This window comes from Alligator sinensis, unplaced genomic scaffold, assembly GCF_000455745.1.
Source record: "Alligator sinensis unplaced genomic scaffold, ASM45574v1 scaffold872_3, whole genome shotgun sequence".
NCBI classification, from domain to species: Eukaryota; Metazoa; Chordata; order Crocodylia; family Alligatoridae; genus Alligator; species Alligator sinensis.
The window spans coordinates 1,207,361-1,226,590 of record NW_005842137.1 but is presented as its reverse complement, the minus strand read 5'-3'; the positions used below and the strand labels follow the sequence as shown (position 1 = coordinate 1,226,590).

Here is a 19,230-nt window from a genome sequence, read left to right as displayed (position 1 = left end):
TCACAGAACAGAACGGCACGGCTCTCTGCCTCCATCCTTCTTTCTTCATCCCCTTCACGCCCCTTGCTCCATTGCTATCAGATTAGCATCACACCTGCTCTTGGCAAGCAGGGATTTCCCAGATTCCCCAAGGGCTCTGCACCCGCAGCTGAGGACTGGATTTCCCAGAGATCTCAGCTCTCATTTAAGGTCCCGAAGGGTTCAAAGGATCCCAGCCCCCAACAAGCTGAATATGATGCTCACAGTATTCCTGCCTGGCTCTACCTGCAATGTTTCCTCAGGAGAGCGCCGAGTGTTTATAAGGGAGGTCAGCATCATTATCTCCCATTTAGAGATGGGAAGACTGAGGCACAGAGACAGGGAGCAATCACCATGATCACCTAACAGGCCAGAGGCCAAGCTGAGAACAGGCCCCAGATCTCACCAGACAAAGCGCTAGGTACAGCTATGTACTTCCATGGCAGAAATTCATGCCCTGCTGCCAAAAGCAGCTTTGCATTTGACCCAGAGCTGGAAAAGCAAATCACTCAGGCAAGCTGGGGCTGGAGCTCAGGGGTGCCATGCTCCAGGCCTGGGATCAGACTGCTACGCCATTCTTATGGTGTCTTCATGCAGTAGCTCACCCCCACCCTGTCCCTGGGTGACCCTACCTGCAAATTGCTTCATGGTCCCCGGGAAGAGCTTACAGGATGTTCTCAGCACGGGACACGGTTTGTGTGCAGTGCAGGCATGTTGGATGTGCTGTGCTTCCAGCGTATTAACCAGCCTGCGAAGTACTCCCCAATTGCTGCTACCGGTTCATGCGCTGCAGTACTGCCCTCAAGTCCCCACTCATGAGCAGGGCTCTGTCCTGCCAAACATTGTGTGCATGGGGTAGCAGTCTCCCATGACCCACTACTTTCCAGGTGTGCACTGCACCATCTCCCTGCTGCCCCATTTTCTCAGGGTGGGTATGGCCAGGAGGCAATACAGCAGGGATACCTCTCACCACTTCACAGGCTGGCACCAATTTCTGTTGAGCTGCCTCCATAAGGAGCGCAGTGCTGGAGACATCCTCCCACTGTGAAGGAGCGCTGTGAAAGCCTACTCCCGGGGAGAGCCAGAGGCCCATTGCCTCAGCAGAGGTAAAGGAAGTAGCTGCACTGACTTCAATGAAAGTACAACAACTTGCACAACCTGCAGAGCTGGCCCAGGGTGGCAGAGAGCGCTGGGAGGGAGTGAAGTCCATCCCCACTCTACACGTCAAGGATCGGAGGTCATTCCCAGATGCCAAATCACCTGCAATGATGGGGAGTGGGGGCACAAGGCTTGCACCCTTTCGAGGCCCAGAGTCAGAGCAGCAGGTATAACTCTGATGCTGCCAGCCCTGCTTCAGGCCTGGGGCAGAAAACCCTCCCCCAAACCCCTCTGTTTGCATCACAGGAGAGCAAACCACCCACGGACCACGTGTCGCCACTTTGGTCAAGGCAACAAGAGAGGATCCCCAAGCCAGCCCCGCCTGCCAACCCAGCAGCCCCACGTGCTGCTGGGTGTTGTGAAAGCAGCTGGTTATCGGCCCTACAGTGCAAGAGCACAAAGCAAGCGGCTTCCAGGAAAGGAAGGAAGTGTTGGGTCACCCAGTCCGCTACCACCCTTTTCCAGCAAACAAGCCAGGCATGCTGATAACAAGGCCGATGCTATGTGCTGCAGAGGAATGTGTGTCAATAGGGAAACTATGTGACCCAGCAACGTGCTCTGAGCCATCGCGTTTACTAACACTTCCTCTCCCGTAAAGGGCTGGCAGGACCCACCGGGCAGAAGCGAGAGTAAACACGGCACAGTCCAGAGAGATTTGATCTGCCCTGCTGGACCCAGGGGCACCCCAAAACAAAAGGGTGCCTAGATCCCACATAGCCTCAGGGACCCTTCCACTCACACTGGGCCTGATTTCCTCCCACTTGCCCTGGTGTAAATCAGGGGTAACTCTGCTAAAACATCTACCAGGCACGCTCCCTGTGAGGCCCCCGTGCCCACAGCCTGGGCATCAGGAACAGCACGAACAAGGCTCAAATTGAAGACTTCAGGATAAGAGTTGGATTCCCTGTCGGAATAAAGCCTACCCAGGCTAAAAGGAAATAGGCCAGCGGTGGCAAGAGCCAGTTGCATGCCAGGCTCTGCAAAAATGAGTGAATAATTCCAGCAAAACGAAGAAGATTCGTGTGTTTATTTGCAAAGTGTCAACAGGGCAGCGGGATCTTACACGTCAGCCCAGCTCCTCCCACACTCTCACAGCCACGCTCGGCACTTGTTGGCTTTTTCTTTTGTCCTCGATTCCAGGAAAGCAGCCTGGGTCTGGGTGCTGGACTCGCCGTAGGAAGAGATGGCCCCAAAGCGGAGCTCCTGCAGCCTGAGTCTGCTCTCACCTCCATCTCTACCAGCCTCACTCAGTTTAATTCAGCAGAGTTGCTCTTGACTTGCATGCGTGGGAGGGGAATCAGGTGCTTAGACTGAAGTCAAGTCCTAAGATCTGGGGCTGCTGGATTTGCAGTTCTGGTTCACCCCTCCCCCCCCAAATGATTGAGCTGCTGGAGGGTCTGATGAACAAGGAGAGATTCACTGAGGGGAACCCACAAATATGAAGGACCTGGACCCCAGGGTGGGAGATAGGCCACTGCTTGGTGTGGAGCATGAGGCTGAAGACCCAGAGGTCTGAGTGAGAAGAGATGGGAACCCTCTTACTGAGGGGGTCATGAGCCGGCCAGCTCCTAGCTGTTGCAAGCTGGTGTGAGATTGCAATAGAGCAACACCAGCTGAGAGCATGTGAGCACCCCACCTTAGCACTGAGATGATCCAGTGGGTCTCTTCCATTACTGGTTTCCGTGCATAATAATGACATGATTGTATGATTTGGAAATAAAGTGAGGATTAATCGTTCATCTCATTAGTCCCTGCTTTACCATCTGCCTTACATATGTGCTGGAATCCCTGGTAATGCCACACAGCTAAGGACAGCCCAGATACACAGCAAAAGCAAGGAAGAGAGCTACAGACACTGCCTGGCAAGGCTGTTAGGAGATCTCCCTCCCATCAGAGATAAAATCTTAACAGGTTTTCAGCCAAGGCGTGGGATGAAAGCAGCCCTCCAGCACCCTGCTCCAAGCTGGTTCGCCTGGGAGAGTTGCCAGTGCCAAAGAGCTGCCCAGTTTGCTCCACAGAGAGTGACCCAGCTGCCTTCATGCAGATCTGACCAGGCTGCACTGGCGCCTTTATGCTGAGACTGTTGTGTGGATCGATGCATTGGCCTAACGAGTCTGCCATCGCTTGTGTGCGGTGGGGTGGGTACCAGACATGCACAGAAAAGATACAGAGGTTTATCCAGGCAGTCCCACACCCTGGATGGTAGCGGTGCACAGTCAAGGGGCGGTGGGCAGAGGTTTTGCTGCCTATGGAGCAGCCATTGAAATGCTGATTTTCAACAGCAAAAAAAAAAAAAAAAAAGGAGGTAATATCCCCTGCCGGACCAGTAAACCCCCAGCCACTGCTCATGCACTGCATGCCACCGCCACCAAGGACACCAAGTGCCACTGCTGCTGCTTTGCCCTCCCCTGTTGGAGCTGGAGCTGCTGCAGGGTGAAGGGGAGGGAGGAGACAGGAGGGTGAAGCACCCCACAGCTCCATTCCCCTGGTCCCTCCTTAGGCAGCACCTAGGGCTCATGCCCTGCTCACCCCCCATTGTTACTCAGCTGAAGAGACTGGTGAAGAGAGAAGGGACCTGGTTATAGCACCAAGCTGGCATTCCCCAGGCTTGGACACCTCGTTCCCCCTGTCTTGGCCTCAGGGCACTGCATAACCTGACCAGGCTGAGAAGCCAGGGTGGCTTCTGGCAGCAAGGTGCTCAGACACAGCAGTGCCACTGGCAGAGATCTCTGTCGCAGAGCCCCTGTGTGACCTTGGGGAATGCACCTCATGACCCGGCCTCAGTTTGCCAACTGTAAAATGAAATGATGCTACTTGCTGTCTCCCACCCCTTGTCTGTCTCTGAGGATGGGCAGAGCTTTGGGGCATGGCCTGCCTTGCCCGGGTATGTCTGGGTAGTCTCTGTGGCTTACGGGCACACCCTCACCCACCTGCTCCTGAGCCGCATGCATTAAAATCTGGGACTGCTCAGTGCTACTGGCAGACAAATGTCATGCAAACAAGCTCCTGATAAAGTCTCTCGTGCCCTGTGTGCTTTACTGCTGTAACAGAGCCCAGGGCTAGGTACCTCCCACGCAGGGGACATGGTGTAACCAAGTCACTTGGCAATAGCTAAACCCCTGGCCTGGTCCATTATACTCATCTCTCCACTAAGAGGTGGTTAGTCCAGGTTCTGTCGACACTACTACACAGCTGTGGATCTGGAGTAGGATGGGATAAGGCAACAGTGGGCTTGGACAGCACACAGAAGGGGGCAAGGTGCAATGCAGCGTTGTGCGGGGGTTAGCTTAGAACTTGTCCCAGATAAATAAATCCTCCCGGTGAGTGTTTCCTCCATCTTGCATTCACATGCACATCCCTGCCGTTGCCCAGATGGGCTACTTTTTAGGAGTGGCTTGTCCATCAGCCAACTTTATGGGGCCTTACTGTGGACCCTCTCCCAACACAGACTCAGTCAGGAGCCCTGCGAGACAGGGATGCCCCCACTCCCTAGTCAGATAGAAAAGCCAGTGCCCTGTTTCATTCATTCATTCATTCATTCATTCAGCTGTTTCTTCCTACATGCCTGTTAGCAGCCTGCCGTGTGGCCACTGCGTGGGATAGCAAGAGGAAGTACATGAAGAGAACAGGGGCTGGGGCTGAAATTTCTTAATTAGCACCTCTCAGAAACATGAGAGTCATGATGTTATTGTGGAAACTTCTCTTCCTTCAGCAAGGAGGCCCAGATCCCAGCTGGAGTCTCTCTGGGACAGGCAATGCAGGGATGCACCCAGATCAGAAACCTGCCGTAGTAGGGTTACGGGGTACTGCTGTACAGGATGGGCACAGCCGGCATGCAGGGAGTCCAGGCTGAGGGGTGCTGGCAGGGGGAAACAAGCACAGGAATTGGAGGTCAAGGTGGAGGTGCATGGGCAGAGCTAAGCAAGGAGCCAGTGCTGTAGGCCTTTCATCTTACACACAGTGAAATTCAGATCCTGCCCCCTCCAGCCTTGCACACGAGTGCAAAAGCAACAATGGACCATCAGACAACTGTCTGCAAGCAATGAGGCAGGGCGGAGCCCCGAACAATAGCCCTCGCATTATCAGGGCACCCTAGGAGCTCGCTCCGGGGAACTGGTGACTGCCAGCACATCGCTCTGCTCCCAGCTTCCTGCAGCACGAGTCTGGGAGACGTGCTGGGCGGGAGCTGCCTGCAGCACGACTGCTGATTCTCCCACCGAGACAGTCACGCCGCTGCTGCTGCCACGGAGACGGAGGCACAGATCTGCAGCCGAGGGCACGAGAACCTGCTCGCCAGCACCGCTCGCTCTGCGGGGGAAACAGACAGTGCCAGGGGCTGGATGCGGGGTTTCCAAGGCTCTGGATCCCTGCTAGCGGCAGGCAGAGCTAGGCAGGGACTTGACTGGGCATTACGCTTGGAGAGAAACAGTCCTGTCCACATGCAGACCTGCCACTGCCTGCAATCTTCTGCTGAGTCAGTGGCCGAGGCCTCTGTGCAATGAGTTTGGCAATTCTCAGCCCAGACCCTAGTGGCCAAGTGTCCGTGCCACAAAGCCACGCCTGCCCTGCCGCAAGCTGACACCCAGTCCCAGCAGAGTGGCTGAGGATCCCACAGGCCCCAGAGACAGGACTGTGCTCTGAAGACCCTGGGGGGAGCTGGTCCTTGCAGGGTCCCACAGTCTCCCTGCTTTGGGGTTGCAAAGAAAAATCAAAGGCCGATGTTTGCCTTGCAGCCCATTGGGCTAGTGTGGCTATGGGCACCCCCATTTTGATAGACAACGACACACAAGGGAGTGATGAGACCAGTATCATGTCCAGCCACCTTGGACTCCTCCATCTGAGTGACCAAGACCCCATAGCCTTCAAGTCTATGCCAGAGCAAAACTGTTGCTAGTGCCTCTGGAGCACAGCAAGCTGTCTCACCTCTGTGGGTGAGTCACCACCCACCAAAAACATTAGTGTCACCTTTTACCTCCTCTTTAAACTTCCAGTAGAAACACTCCCAGCCTCTGGAAGAATGAGACCAAGGCAGCTAAATGCAATCCTAGGGCCTCTTCACCTCTGATTTGCAGAATCAGGGCAGGGCGCATGTCTCTATGCTGAGCTGAGAGAGGTGCAGCAGCTATTCAGCTGTCACCTGGCTTGGATCAAACAACAGTGGTGCAGCTGAATGAATGAATGAATGAATGAGCCAGTTTCTGTTCTGACTTACATCTGGGGAAAAACTGAGTCATGCTTTTAAGCACCGTAGTATCTCAGTGGCGTTGCAGGTGCTCAGATAGTCTGGAGATGGGTGCAGTATTAAGAACCAGGAGAGAGATTAATAGAATCTGAGCCAGAGTTTGTATCCCCCGATTGGCAACGTGTTGGGGGCTTTGAGATCTTCTGGTGGAAGATGCTACTGGAAGCCAAAGAACTGATTGCTGTTCTGGTCTATTTAGGAACCTACCTGGCCCCCATCACAGTAGCATGCAGTCACTGCCCAGGTGCGTGTAGCACTATCATCCCCACAAAGAGAGCAGGTGACTTGCCCAAGGCCACATGGGAAGTCAGTAGCAGAACAGGGAAATAACCGCTCCCTCCCCACCCCAATTGCTCAGTTCCCAGTCCAACACCCACAGCATTCAGGTCCCCCTTGCTCTGCCAGTAGCTGGATCGTTGAATGACCCCTGGGGTGATGCGGAGCCATGTACGGCGAGGCGGATTCCCTCAGCAAAGGCCAAGCCCTTCAATAGAAGGTCTTTTGCAGAGTCCGCCTGCCTCCACACCTCCCTGAGCTGGGCAGGTAGTCGGAGCTGGCTGGATCACCCGAAACCCCGGCTCCGCAGCGGGAGGGTGTGGCTCAGGCCCTGCAGCTCCACTCCCTCCCGGCCTGGCAAAAATGTGCATGACGCTTGCACCAAAACAAACACCGTGGGAGCAGCCTCTTCCCAGGGCAACAGGTGGGAGAGCCCTGCAATGATCACAGGCAATACACAGAGGGGGATGCCAGCAGCTGGTGCAGGGCAGGGCTCCCCAGGCAATCCTGCTCTCCAGAGGGGAGTCTTCCCTCCCCCAAGCTGGCTCAGACGGGTGCCTCCGATTGCCTTCACCCTGGTTGGAGTCCAGGGGAAGGAATCAGCGCTGGGTTTCCACGCGCTGCCCCCTTGGCGCGGCCCTGCCTCCAGCTGTGGCAGCATGCCACGCTCTCAGACTTGGGCTCGAATCTCTTGACCTGGGCTCCATCCCATAGCTGCCAGACACAGATCTCCCGTGCGCAAGAAGCTGTTATGACAGCGCCTTGTAGCTAGGAAACCGTGCTGGGGAATAGTCTTGTTTTGGCAACGGAGAGCCACGGCTGAGCCAGAGCCAATTGCAGCGAGGTCATCTACATAGCAGGCAGGCTCCCGCAGGGCCGGAGCGCTCCATTTGGGGAGCGCTGGGCTGCCGGCCCGTTCCAGGACAGGCTGTGCTAGTGCCGGGCTTCGGGGCCTCATTCTTGCCCAGAAAAGGGGCACATTTCCCAGGCTGGATTCCCAGCATGACTGCCGCACCTCTGCCCGCGGTGACTCAGAGCTCGCCGCTGTCAAAAGCTGTTTCCACAGCTCATTCATCACTGGGTCCAGGGAGGACAAGTCCGGCAGGAGGGCTGGCATGTGCTCTGTTTCACCCTGCTGAGCTCCCGGCCTGGGGAGCAATGGTCACAGCTGTGCCATCGGGGTGCCCGGCTGTTCCCAATGATCTCGGGGCTTCCAGCTCTGAAGAGCTGGCTATCACCTGGTACTAGTTATCCTGCCGTGGCCAATGGGTCAGGCTGCAGGAATGTGGGCCAGGCAGGTGTGACCGGCACTGGAGCGATCACGTATCAGCAGCAGCTGTCTGGGGCCAGCTGAGCCAGAGCAGGACGTGCTGGTCTGCAATGTGATTATTAGCTAGTGTCAGTCCCGATAGGGGCAAATGTACCGAACTGCTGCCTCTTTCCTGTGCCAGGCATAGCAGCGGGAGTGGGGCCTAGAGCTGTGTAGGCAAGCTCTGTGCCACCTCCGCCACGGAGACCCGGCAGCAGCTATGCACCTTGGCATCTGTGGTGGAAGCCGATTGATTGCAAAGAGCCCCAGGCAAGGAGATCCCCATCTACAGCTCAGAGCTCAGGCAATGGCTGTGAATTGCATGTCTGACAAGGACGTGCCAGCCTGCCCTGGACTCCACCGGGGAAGGGACTCTGCCCACTCAGGTCCCTTAGGACCTCTCGGAGGTTTCGGTGCATGCTGTAGGGCAGCTTGGAGAGGAAGTTGCCACCTTGCTTTGGACTGTTTCAGCCCCACGTTACGTTCAAAGCAAAAAACCCCAAACCTGAGCTGGCGTAAGCACTGAATTTCCTTCCCTCCATGCTGTCTCCAGGCCAGGTGAAATGTCCATCATAGGTGAGGTGTGGGGAAATCCAGAATTGAGCAAACATGGAAACATTTGCCTTCCCTCATCCTGCCTGGCCCCTGGCCTCAGTGACCTGTGGCAGCCTCCGGTCGAGGTGGAGCAGCTAGGGTGTCACACTTTCAATCAGGCTGTCTGGAGATCAGTTAGGCCGAGGGGATGTGTTTGCTTGACATACGGCATTGAGAAGCTGGGTGGTCTGGGCTGGTCCTTCCCGTCAGGTAGGGCATCACTGCTGCATGGAAAAGCTTGGGGTTATACTCAGGCTCTCCAAGAAGCCAGTTTGGAGATGGGAGGCCCACACTGAGATGCAAGACCATCCCCTTGACAGATGCATATCACTAATGACAATACTCTTTTCTGTGCTCTCCGAAGTTGCCTGTGCCCCATGTGTCTGAAAAAGGACCATGACAAGATGAAAGAGATTTCTTGTCTGGCCTCCTCACCCCTGGCTATCTGGGGTGTATTTCCTACAGCAGACTCAGGCACTTTCCCATGGTCAATGGGGTCAGCATTCTCATCTATGGAGAGGGGAACGTGAGCAGTATACCTGTGGAAAGGGCATCTCCTCTCATTCGGGACCCACGGAGCCGTACACCAATGTCGAGAGCTGGGCTCCGCTTCTCCAAAGAGCTGAGATTGCTCATGTTCGGCTAGAGCTTAAAATATATATGAAAGTGCTGCTTCTCATGAGCAAATCCTTGAGGAGATGCGAGAGGCGATGTGAAACCTGCTATGTCTGAACTCATGGGGCCAGCTCCTCAGGGGATGTAAAATCAGCATCACAGCCCCATCTGTTCAGGTAGCATAAATCAGTGCAGCTGCGTGGATTCCTCTTCCTCCCCACCCCAAATTGTACCAGTGTACACAGACTGAGTCTCTGTCTTGTGGCGGGGGTGAAACCCGAACCTGCTGCCAGTCCCCGAGTTCACACCTTCATCCGGGAACAGCTTAGCTTGAAGCTGTGTCCAGAAAGAGAGACAGCAGCTAATGCTCAAGGCGGGGACTTGTGTTCCTGAGGACATGGAGGTGACAGAGAACCGGGCTCTGACTTCTGGCTGCTGAAGGGTTAGTTCATGCTTTTAGTGTGTCATGAAAACAATAAGCAGGGATTTCTTTGCTGGGTACAGACACTAAGCTCTTAAGTGACTGTAGACCAGGGGTGGGCAAAATGCGGCCCGTGGGCCAGATGCGGCCTGCCAGGACCCTAAAAAATTTAGAAAATTAATATTTATCTGCCCCCGGCTGCTTGTCTTGCGGCCCTTGATGGCTCGCCAAAACTCAGTAAGCAGCCCTCTGCCTGAAATAATTGCCTGCCCCTGCTATAGACCCACACTGTCCTCCTCCCCCTGCCTTTCCTTATCCCTCCCGTGGCAGTCATCACTCCTGTGTCTTGCATCCTAACCAGGGACATGGTCCCACTAGTCCCGCCACCCAAGATGGCTTTCTGCACTGAGTGCAATGCCCCCAACAGCAATGAGACCACCCCTCGCAGGAAGCATTTTGTCTGGTAGCTAATGTTTGCCAAGGCTAAGCTTTTGTGGCCCCAGTACTGCACCTGGATCCCCACAAGCTGCCTTAAGGGCTCATTAACTCCCCAGGGACTTGGAGCAGGCCTGAGGGTCTGTCCATCTAAATCCGATGGCCGGTCACGACTGTGGATTGCATGCTCTTTAGGGTGGAGGATTGCACTGTCTGCCCTGGGCCCCAGTCCAGCAGGCACATTTAACAACGAGCACGTGGCTGCAGGATCGGGGGCTGTGCTGGATTGGGGCCAGCGCTCTCAGCTCCCTGCAGGAGCAAGACCTAACGGATTTGCTGGAGTCACAGGCAGTTTGTAGCAGTGCCAGGGCTGGGATCTGAATCTAGCACCTCCAGGTCCTGTCCACTAGCATGTCCACTGCACCGGGCTACTCATTGGGCCTCCTGGCTGAGGCTGCTTCCTCAACACCAGCTTCACCTAGAGCTGACCTGTGCCCCATCTGCATTTACCTGGGTGAAGGTGAGGGGCTTAGAAGAAAGAGGCATTTAAAACTCCCCAGGACTGCAGTACACTTCCCCCACCCCATCGTTTGCTGACCTGGCCTGAACCAGGGCAAGGTAAGACCTTTGGAAGGCAGAGACACAACTGGGGGAACCCCGCAGAAGGGAAGATAGCAGCTAAAGGACAGGGGGCTGGGAGACATACATGTCTCCTGGGCTCCCATTTCTACCCAGGCTATGCCCCCACCTCAGTTTCCCCATGTATAGCATAGCAATAATGATACCAGCCTCCTTTCTTTAGAGGCTTCATTAGTGATGGCCTGCAAAGGGCTGCGAGCTGTTTAGATGCACGGTGCCCAAAGGGAGGAAAATAACATCAGTCCATGGGAACAGGGCACAGGGCAGGTCCTAGCTTCTTTGAGGAGGATTCCCTGTGAGCGAGCGGGCTCTGGTCCCCTCGACATCCGTGTTACGCATTCACTCCCCATCCCGGGGCTTCATTTCGAGGCAGCCATGCTGAAAAATCCCACAGAAGAACAAGCCTGCCGTCCACCCTATTGAGACATTGTCTGAGCGCCTGTTCCGATTGTCACAGGGAGCTGGGAGCTGCCCCTAGCAGCCAGGCAACCAGGCCCCGAGCACACCCTCAACACAGAGCGGGGAATTTTTAAAGCAGAGGAAAAGCATCATGTCCAAGAATCAGGGCTTCACGCCACATCTCAGCTGGACCCACTCAAGTCATACCCCACTTCAGCCACGAGACCACCCATTTCCTAGTAAAAGCCAGTTGTGTTTCTGAATCCTTGGAAAGCAGGAAAAAATTCACAGGCCCTTTTCCTGTTACAAGATCTGCAGCCAAGGACTTCAGAGTGATGAGTGATTTGGAAGCTCGGCCTTGAGAGGCTGTAAAACATGGGTCTTGTCGCCACAGTGCTGCATGCCCCCCTCTGAAAACAGCCCGCTGGCAGGTGTCTCGGGTCAGGGACCCAAAAACAGGAATCCCCCAAAACGCTTTCAAATCTCTCAGTTTGTGGTTTGATTTAGCTTTGCTGAGCTGGTGATTCCCAGACACCCTGCCCTGGGATGCAGGGCAATTGCCAATATTGGGCTGACACATGAGCTATACTCAGTGGCTCCAGTCTGACTCTGGTCTGACCTGGGTCTCTGATGTGCTGTTTAGTGCTGACCAACCCCCATGTGATCATCCTGTGAAGGTCAGTTCCCCTTTTCATGCCCTCAGTTACTATTAAAAAACTATCATCCCTTCCCTCCCCACTGCCTATCCCCACAATAAAAAGATAAGCCTGGTCAGGATTTTCATCCCTCACCTTGTGCCTTGCCTTCTCTTTGTGGCTTGACAGTAGAGTGGGTTGGGAATCTCTTTTTGGGGAGGCTGGAAAAAGTGAATTGAAACAGTTCCCAGGAAAGGGCTAGTTTGGACTGATCCCCCAACCAAATTGTCAAAACACCCTATTCTTGGCCTTCTCCTACTGAAAAGGTGAATGCTTCTGTTTGAAGCTGCTTCTCACTTTGAAGTTACCAAAAAGGGGATAAAACCCTTTAAAAGATCGACACCTCCACAACACGCTCCGGAGTCCTGATGGGAAATCTCTTTTGGGTGATCAGCTTATAAACGCACAGACTTTCCATCGCAAGTCCGAGTGGGAGACCTTGGGAGCTCCAACATTTGCACAGGCAGGGAGGTCTAGAAAGGCCCACAAAGTAGATCTGCAGCAGACTGTGAACGGGACTTCTGCTCCCCAGCTCCTTGTTCTAACCTCTGGATCCGTGTCACCCCCGGAGGTGGAAACAGCACACAGGGATCCTGAATCCTGCCCACTAGATCAGGGGGAACCAAGATACAGCCCCTGGGGCCAGATTTGACCCATGGAACCATGTCAACCAGGCCACGGGACTTCCCATGGGTCCAGAAATTTGGCAGCATGGTGAGTGGTGACCAATGAGCGCCCTGCTGCCAAATTTCCAGATGTGTTGGAAGCCCTGCAGGCTAGATCCAAAGCAGGGAGCTGCGTCCTCTGGCTCACAGCCTGGAAATTTGGTGGTCAGAGTAAAGGTGGCTGCTGCAGCTCTGAGAGCCACAGTTGTTAACACTGCCACCACCAAATTCCATCCCCAAAAGCCATGTGGCATGGGTCCATGCTCCAGATCTGGCCCGCAGACCAGAGGATGAGTTGGACACCATACACTAGACCACGCTCTTCTACCCAGTGATGCGGTCACTTTTGCTCCCACTGAAATACATTAGCATTTGCCTTTAGTTAATAGCAATGGGGGAGCAAAATGAGACCCCCAGGGGAGCCAGCCCCCAGCCTGGGAGCCCTTGCAAGGCTGCTGCGAAGCCTGCAGCTCTGCTCCATGCAGTGAGCTCTGCCCTGGTCCCACCTCCCTCTCCCAGCCCTTCTGGAACAGATAAACAAGGCGGCTAATCTGATGCAGGGACAGCACCGTAAATGGCTATCCTGACCGACTCCTGGAATTCCACTTACTGCCCTGACTTCTGGAAGGATCAAAGCCAAGGCAGCTCATCAGGCAGTCACCTGCCAGCCAGACAAGTGCTCTTGTGTTCCTCTGGGGAGGCCGTGTGACTTGTGGAGCTTTTTAAATAGAAGGGCTGATCTCACAATGGAGAAAATGTTTCCCTGATCTCACATTCATCTGCTAAGGTCAAGGTTCAGAGAGAGGAAACAGCCCCCACACGCAGCCCCCCTACCCCCCACCCCATCCCAGCCACCTCCCAGGCCCGGGGTCCCTGCATATGACATCATCTCCCTCCAATCGCAGAGGCAGACGGCTGAAGGTTTGGGCGCCAGAGGGAGGGGCACGCAGGCACCACCCCGTTTTCTTCCCAATGCCAGTCCACTGGTGCTGGGTGGGAGCTGGCACAGCCTGGTTCTCAGAGGAGAAGAGGTGTCCTGCATGTTCTCGGTGAGCGCTGGCAAATTCAGTGCATGGCCCGACATCACCACGCAGGCTAGCATCCCTCCTCTGCTCCCAAGCCTCTCCCTTACATCCACCCCAGTTCCCCTCTTCTCCCCATTTCTTGGTCCCCTCCCCAGCAGTGTCCTAACTAAGGGCCCTCCTGCCAATATACACACCATACACAGCAGGAGCCGGCACAAGGCCCCTCTTCTCACGGGTCTTTGCTCAAGGTCCCACAAATGCACAGGCCGGACGGGGGTCACGAGCATGGTGCAGGCAGGTTCAGCTGTGAGGGAGACCCAAGCTACATTGAAGGGACCTCTCTGCTCTCTGATATGGCATTAGATCACTGAACACATGTCCCCCTGGAATGAAGGTGCCATGGAACAGACTGTGCTAAGAGCACCATGTCCCCAAGGACTCATGTTTCACAGGACAAAAATGTGTTCTGCACTGGATTCCCCCTCTATAATCCCCAGGGGCCTATGTCCATGTAAAGGGCAAAAGAGCAAAGGATGTTAAAGCAGTAGCAGGCCCTCTCTGCTCTGCTGCAGTTTGGCTCTATTTAAGTCCTGGGCAACACTGGAAATTAGCCCCAGTTCTAGACATCCTGGGAATCCCCTGGGCAGCAATGCTATGGAGATTATGTCTGCCTGGAACCCAGGGAAGGTGCAAAGTCCTGGCTTTCCTCCTCTGTACAAGGCATTTTCAGAGATGAAGCTGTGTTGGCAATTAAATGGTTTCCAGTCCAGCCAAGACCTAGTGCTAGTCCCCTGCCTTGCTTTAGCATGTCCTCTCCAGGGAGCTCACACCACTTTGAGGACATCAGTGAATTTATCCCCACACTCCCATGTCAGGTGGGTGTTACTGGCCCTAATTGAGAGCTGGGGGAACTGAGGCACAGAGATGAAATGACTTGCCTATAGTCACACCCTGACTCAGTGGCAGAAACAGGAAGAGAACCCAGTGGTCCTGATGCCCAGTCCCATATTCTGATCTCATGCTGTAGCCAAATAACACTCCTCCCCCTTGTCTATTTTGCCACCCCATGTTCTATGCTCTTTGTCCCTAATGCCCAAGGACTTGGCACCCCCCCAGCATGACACTGGAAGTCTGCTAGCTGCAGTGTGGGAAAATGCAAACAGCACCGTGAAGGGATGGTGCATGAGGGAGATGCAGGCATGGCTCAAGGTTAAGGCTCCTGGGGTTGTGAGGACTGGGTCCACAATTCCTTTTAGCAGCCCAGCAATGGGGTTCATAGACTCTAGACACAATGGATGTCATGGACGAGGGAAGCAACCCATCATCGAATGAGGGAGCCACAGCAAGAATGTGTCCCTGCTGGCTGTGAATGGATGTCACTGGGCACCACTGTGCCCACTGCAATCTACTGGTGCTGCCTGCATGAGGCCGGGAAGGACTTTTCTCTTGCAATCCCTGCAAGCGTGGAAAATAGCAGGTTTCTAGGCAGCTCCTTTGGCTTGTGGCCTGGTAACAAAAAGGCGCCTCTTGATTGGAGTTTGGGACCAAGGGCTTTGCCAGATCAGATCGGCCCATATGTCCATCCCCTCCTAGCAGCCTTCTTCTGGCCATGCCCAGTACCCGTTACCATGGAAAGGATGCTGGGCTTGAGGGCTGAGAGTTGTCAAAGCTCCCCAAAGCCGTGGTGGTTGGCTGTGTGTGCATAGCCAGTACAACAGAACGGTGACTGCATCACGTGTGGGCAGACCTGAGTCACCTTCAGTCTAGCTGGCTTGGGAGGACTTCAGAACAGGCTGTACTAGCCTGCCCACCGCTCGGGGGACCCACTTGAGTAGCTAGCTCATGCTGAAACCCACTGATACCTGGGCCAGCTACATTACATAGCCAAGTATATCAACGTGGGCTACAATCACCCCATGGAGTAGACTTAGCCATCATTGTAGAATGCTTGGTCTCTGGCCTGCCAGCTGCAGCGAGCCCATCTAGATCTGTCTGGAATTAAAGGCAATGAATAAAAGGGGAAAATACCCATGGTTCATCACATACCATATACAGAGCGGGGCTCTAGTGTGGGGAGGGTGGATTACAGATCTTCCCTGACAGGGCTGCATTCAGATCCTGGCTTTATGCTACAAATTAAAGCAACTTGCAGCTCATCTCCATCCCCGGTAGTTGCCACAAAACCAGCACATGCTTCAGTCTGATTCAGCTTCTCTCGAGAGGGGCCCTGTGTCTGCGTGGAAGAGGCCCAAGCCTGGAATAGCAGGGGGGCATGCAGGTTGGGATTAGGCAGAGCTGTGCAGAAGTATGCCAAGCATCTGCCTGCTCACTGCCTGCTGAAACAAATGCTAGGTGGCCCTCGTGCTCTCCAGCTCTTCATCTGTTTCCAATACTGCGAAGAACTGGATTCAAATGACTGGCCAGACACTACAACAGGGCAATCACATCCTTCCAAGCTGGCTTCGACTCCAGCAGAAATGAGGAAGAAAGAGCAGGCAAATTTCCACTCCAGCCACCTGCTGCTTGCACCTGCCCCAGTGGAACGGCTCCGGGACCCCACTGGTGGGGCAAGGCTCATTCCACCGCTGCATCTGGCACTGCTGCCACCCCCACTAGCCAAACTTCCCTGAATGGACTGCGCCTGGCAATGCTGGGGCCCACTAACAGCCTCCCCCCGCGTGAGCTGAGCCTGGCAACGCTGCCGCCCACTTGTTGGCTCTCTCTGAATGAGTCAAGTGCCTGGCAAGCCCGCCACGGCACAAGCTGGTTCTCTCTGAATGGGTAGTGCCTGGCACGTTCATCCTCTCCTTCCAAGACCAAAAGGTAGCTAATGAATGGTTGGGAGGGGAAGGACCTAAGGGGGCATGTTGTGCAGGTGGATCTCCCCAGAGGGCTGAGGGGTGTGTGGTAGGCATGGTAGGACCAGGGTTTGAATGACACTTTGACTCATGCGGGAGCCCTGCAAAAAAATTAAACTGGCTCATTGGAAGGAGCAATCCGATCAGAGACACCCCCGCCCCAGGTTATGATTTTCAAATCTTATAGGGGGGCTCCATCTCTTATGGCCAGGCTCAGCCCCCCTGAGCTCCCCCATAATTCGCACCCTGGCTAGGACACAATCTTTTTTGCAGCCTCCTCCAGCTCTGCCTCCCAGGCAGAGGTTCAATGCATTAAGGTGCTCAGATGTGAGGATCATGGTAAGGGGCATCTAAGAGCCTTACATGTGTGTTGCAGGATCCTATGATCCTGGGAAGGTCAAGGGTCTGCCTGAGCCCAGATGGCTCATCAGGCAAACATGGTTCAGACACACCAGTTTCTAAAGCCAACAGCACTCAAGAGAGCGATACAGCCAGAGACACAGCTGGTCGCCTTTGCCTCCCACCCCAAGTGGAGGTGGGAGGCAAAGGCATAAGCTGGGGGAAGCCACTGGCATAAGTCTGGAGCAAATCTCGAACTCACTCCTCTGAACCCCTGGCTGTAACTATGGCACCTCCATGCCAGATTTTCCCAGAACTCCTGCTACTCTTCCTGCCACGGTGCCTGGCTTAGCTGCACCAACACTGAGAGCACTAGCACAGCCAGGGCCCAGCTAGTGTGTGCTCTGCATCCCTGCAGTGTGATGTGGGGGGAAAGTGAAGTGTCCCCCTAAATGTGCTCAGCCTGTGAGACTGACCGGTTTTAAGCCCGGGGTGCTTTGCAGTTGTGGTGTGCAAGAGGGACCAGTGTGGACCCTTGCAGACAGATGCAGGGGACAGATTCCTGCTTGGGACACCCTGTCCACTTATATTGCCCAATGTACTAGTCAGTGGCTCTTTGGCTTGCGAAACACAAAGAGAATAAATGTGCATTAGCTCTGGTGTAGGCAGCAGCAGCAGCCAGAGTGCTCAGCACCATAATTGGAGCCAGATTTTCCAGACAGCTCAGACTCCATCCAGGAACCTAAATGAGGGCCAGACGTGTCATGAGCATCCTGTTCCCAACAGCCTCCCTGCTACACACTGGGGCAGATCCTCCAATCTCTCCATTTATTTTGGTACCTAAGCGAAAACTAAACTCTTTTGAGCCCTGAAGGTCAAACCTGGGTATAACACGCTGAGAACTCACGCAAGGAAACAAGGCCAGATTCTCAGCCGGCGCAAGCTGAAGTCAGTGGAGCTCTGCCAAGGCAGACGAGCTAAGCATTTGGCTTACGGTTTTTAAATATGGTTCTAATACAGCTACACTCCATTGATTCCTGAAGATAATGTTAAAACCCGAGTAGACAGGCCCTGACACCACACATGGTTTCTGTATCCTGGGCAGAACAGAGGGAATAAAGCAAAAAGGTCTCTGCAAATATGCGCTACAACTTTCAAACAAGCATCCTTTTGTCTGCATTCGCACTTGTCTTATAGCTGCTTCCAGGGAACTTCCGAGCAGTCCCAGCACCAGCTATCCTGGGAACCAAATTTCTGAGCTAATTGCACTATTCATGCTGGAAGTGCTCCTGCCCTTGTCCAATCGGGGAGGTGCAAGCAAGGCCATGTGATGTGCCCGACCAACTGCTGCTAAGCAATGCAGCTCAAATTTGGAATATTCATGATCAAGTGGCAGGCCGACTAAGAAAGAAAACTGACCCGATGTCCCTCCGATCAATTCAGACACACGAGGTTGAGGAAATTGCAGTCTGAGCTGGAATTTGACTCAGGCCAAAAAAAAAAAAAAAAAGGCTGCCACTGGAGGAATAATCTGTTTGCTGAGACTGCTTCCCTCTCCCCTAGTGTTAAAGGCAGTGCTATATATGTACACACGCACGGGGCCGCACTCATGGTCACAGGGTTTCCTATACACATCACACAGATCTATCCCCTACCCCCTCCTTCCCTGCTGCTCTGCAGGAGGGTTTGCTTGTAAACAGCAGTCACTTAGTAACACGCTTCATGGGTTGCCTCTGGGCTCTTATTCATCACAGACTAACCCTAAAGCCCAGCCCTGCTCTGCAAGGCACCCCCAGAACAGAGGAAATTCCACAGCTCTGATGTGATGTGAAACAGGATCTCCCAAGCCCCAGTGAACCCCGCCTTCCCCTCCCCATTCTCCCTCTGTCTCTTTGCCATTTCCCAAACCAGGTCTCCTTGCTTTACCCTCTCCCTCCCCCTTCCACCACCCTTTTCTGTTTTAGACATTGTAACCCGAGAGGCTGGAAATGCAGCTTCTTTCATCTTCCATTTCCCACATCCTGAGAGTCTGGAGAGACAGAGCCCACCCAGATAAAGGCATCCCAAGTATGTGGATCCTTCCACCTCCCCTCTCCCCCTCTCCAGCCCCCCATGCGGCTCCATTCACAAAGCAGATTAGCAATGGTTTCAGCCTCCAAGTGCGACAGCCCCCCCACACCTTCTCCCAAAAAGCCCGCGCTAAAAAAGTCAACAAAAAGAAACCCTGGGCCACGCTGGGCCTTTTCTCAAACACTGGGGATTAACCTCTGCCGCAGGCTGCATTCCTCCCCCGCACCATCAGGCTCCCAAGCTCTGCTCCCCTCTTTCCACAATGGGCACTTCTTATTCTTCCCAACACCCCTGCATGAGACTAGAAGGTACATAGAGGGCTGGGTCATGGACCAGTACAGCAGCATCCCTGACCTGAAGATCTCAAGGTAATGCTAGGGGCACGAGTCTGCGAGGTGGGGACTCTCATGAAACTGGGTGATTCTGCAAGAGGGAGTCAGGATGCCATCGCCTTCCAAAGCATCCATTGATT

The 19,230-nt window shown here is 54.3% G+C and overlaps 1 long non-coding RNA gene across 1 annotated transcript; it reads right to left on the bottom strand.

Moving 5' to 3' along the window:
- Positions 1 to 2,189: 2,189 nt before the first annotated feature.
- LOC112550533 lies at positions 2,190 to 13,809 on the bottom strand. The gene is made up of 3 exons (XR_003094428.1): positions 13,686 to 13,809; positions 8,509 to 8,821; positions 2,190 to 5,484 (listed from the first exon to the last, which is right to left on the bottom strand). It is a non-coding gene; the product is annotated as an uncharacterized LOC112550533 (long non-coding RNA).
- Between the last annotated feature and the right edge of the window lie 5,421 nt (positions 13,810 to 19,230).